This window comes from Agrilus planipennis, unplaced genomic scaffold (assembly GCF_000699045.2).
Source record: "Agrilus planipennis isolate EAB-ADULT unplaced genomic scaffold, Apla_2.0 scaffold86, whole genome shotgun sequence".
NCBI classification, from domain to species: domain Eukaryota; kingdom Metazoa; phylum Arthropoda; class Insecta; order Coleoptera; family Buprestidae; genus Agrilus; species Agrilus planipennis.
The window spans coordinates 1-2,859 of record NW_020438863.1 but is presented as its reverse complement, the minus strand read 5'-3'; the positions used below and the strand labels follow the sequence as shown (position 1 = coordinate 2,859).

General features: G+C 29.2%; 1 long non-coding RNA gene across 1 annotated transcript in view; it reads right to left on the bottom strand.

The window, feature by feature from the left end:
* The window catches only part of LOC112904548, an 8,529-nt gene extending 5,676 nt beyond the window's left edge, over positions 1–2,853 (bottom strand). The window contains exons 1-3 of the long non-coding RNA XR_003231189.1: positions 2,710–2,853; positions 2,529–2,626; positions 1,854–1,998 (exon numbers count right to left, since the gene is read on the bottom strand). This is a non-coding gene — a long non-coding RNA (uncharacterized LOC112904548). The remainder of the gene's footprint in view (positions 1–1,853; positions 1,999–2,528; positions 2,627–2,709) is intronic.
* Positions 2,854–2,859: the final 6 nt, after the last annotated feature.

Sequence of the window (2,859 nt, the reverse complement as noted above, 5' to 3'; positions counted from 1 at the left end):
TATATAAAATTGTAAGTTTTTATTTTTATTCTTATTTTCATTTCGTAGTTATTTTTCTTTTTTTTTTTTAATGTTAGCGAATTTAATGTGATTAATAATAAATAATTTTGTATTAATATTCGTCCACTTATTTATAACAATAAATAAAAATTGGTTTAATTATTCCACAGTAGGTTTTTCGCCAAGTCCTAAAGGTATAATAAGTGTTTAAAAATACTAGGTAATAACTTTAGGTTTCCATGGCTGGTGTCGTTGGTACAAGTTGGTTTTCGAGCTGCTTACGACGTCGTCCATTTGCAATCACTTAACGTTTCGAGAGATATGGTGTTCTCTTCTTTAACAGGCCATTTAAAGCAGTTTTAAGTGAAATAAATAGACAACGTGGTAGCCAGCTCGAAAATCAACCTGGTAATGTAATGGTAGCAATATTTATGTTTTTTGTGATAAATATTTAAGCAGGTGTTTCATATTTGTGATAATCGTCGAAAGCATTTACCAAGCCCCTTAAAAAAAAGCAGACACCTAATAAAATACATCAAAAAGTAGTCATTTGCAACTACTTTAATTAATTTTCAACTTCGTTTATTCAAATGTCCAAATTTTCGCGCCAACAATCGCGAAGGTTGGCTTTGAAAACGTAAAGTTTAATGCTCGTCTCTGATTGGCCGGACAATAATGGTCTTTTCAAGTGACGCTACTTTTATAGAATTTGTTTCTCGACATTAGCTCTGCAATTTTTGGAAATTTCTTATAGTAAAAGTGTAAAAATTCAATAACTTTTTATCAAAACGCGTTCTTTTAATGGTCCACTACAGGAGGTATGTATTTTTTTATTTCGCCCCCAAATGATTTTCGTTATTTTTTGAGATAAAGTTTCAATAATGTAACCCACGCCATGATCAATATTAAAATTGTGAAAAACAACGAATATATTATTGAAAACGGACTAAATTCGTTGTTTTTTTACAAAACAGCACTTCTGCAAGGTTTTTTTTTATATATTTGTTGATATTAAACTGAAAACTGAAAATTTTGATACCTAGACATCTTCGTCATGATTCAATACAAATACAACAAAACTGCAGGTTTTCGTTAATACAAATCTTTTCTAAATGTCTTGTGAAGCAGATTTTGGTTCTCTGTTTTACTGATTTGGAGTTTGAATTTTGTAAAATTACTCATTTGTCTAAGAACATGAAGTACGAGTATTTTTGTTGTATTTTGTCTCAAATTCAGTTGCTTTACATAAAACAAAAGCATACAAAGCAGTATCATCAACAAAAGAAGGTATTCTAGTGTCAACTGTTACAACATTTTACAAATTAACCACTTGTTTTTCTTTGGTACCTGTAATATAATCGAAAACTTCTCAGTTGTATAAAAGATGTCCTTTTTTAATTGTTTTCCACTTGTTATCTTACAAAATGGATTCTTAAACATTTTCTATGTCTTTATAGTAATTGGAATGGAAATTAGACTTTTTATATCAGAAAGACTTGTTCAACATAATACCAATACACGCAACACATAGATACACACACACACACACACAAATTGATTTAGAGGTTTTGACCAACAGGATGTTTAAAACCTTTTTCAAGACTTCTGTATTAAGGCCTCCACCCACTTTTAACAAGGTAGGAATTTTACACAATTGTTAATTTTAATAATTTTTTTTAACTTTACGTATAGCAACTCAGTTTTCTTTATAAATAGAAATACAACCAAACTGGAAATATTCTGTTGTACAAATCATTTCTATTTACAATGCACAGCAGACACAATTTTTTACTTACAAGAAGTTAGAACATTGTAATAGGACTCCTTTTTATAATAACTTGAAATAGACGTACCTTTGCTATGTTTTTTCTCAAATTCACATGTTTTTCATAAAACAAAAGCATGTGAAGAAGTCAAAATGATAGATTGTCGATGTTCTTTCTTGCTATCTCGCTGCTTCAATTCTGAGATGTTTCCCTTGTTTTTGCAGCAATTGGACTGAAAATTACACTTTTTTGAAATAATGACAATACCTGTACAAATTGAGTAGGAGAATGGACTCAAATGATAGAGAATTAAAGCTTTCCCTATTTCAAAAGATGTAGGATCATCTTGCATATTTACTGAGACTTATTCCCTATAGAAGGTAGGTACCTTACAAAACAATATTACTCTTATAGGCCTCTGTTTATGCAATTATTTCGCTTTGTAACAAACTTCAATGGTTTATGTTTAGTATACAACAAATAAATTTAAATTATTTGTTGTTAATACTTGGTGAATTACAATTATGATAATGAAACAAACTTTGAAAATTTCACCAACATTTAATTAACACTCGATACGTATTTCTCCTTATAGTGCATCATCACGAGTAACAATTATACAATAGTATAAGGCGAAATACGTATCCAGTGTTAAATAAATGTTGGTAATATTTTAAAGTTTGTTTCATTATAAAACAAATAAGTTGAATTATAAAGCATAATTCAACTAAATTTTAAATATTGTACCATTGTAATACATACCCTTTGTCTGGAAGGCAGACTCAGACCATCCTGCAGGTAAAAGAACCAACTGGTTCCATTGAAAATAGAACATATTTTGATTTGTAAAGATAACTTATCTACAAATTGAAATAATAATATAAAATACAAAAGAATTTAAATTTCCAATTAAGGAGGCATGAAGTGTAATTCAAACGCATACCTTATCCTTGAATATCGATTCTCTCCGCCCTTTAAACCTTAATTTTGAAGACTTGTTTTTATAACATCTAATTTTATCAAATATTACGAAACTAACACACCCAAACAAGAATAATACATAAACAGGAAGGCACAAACATATTAATGATCG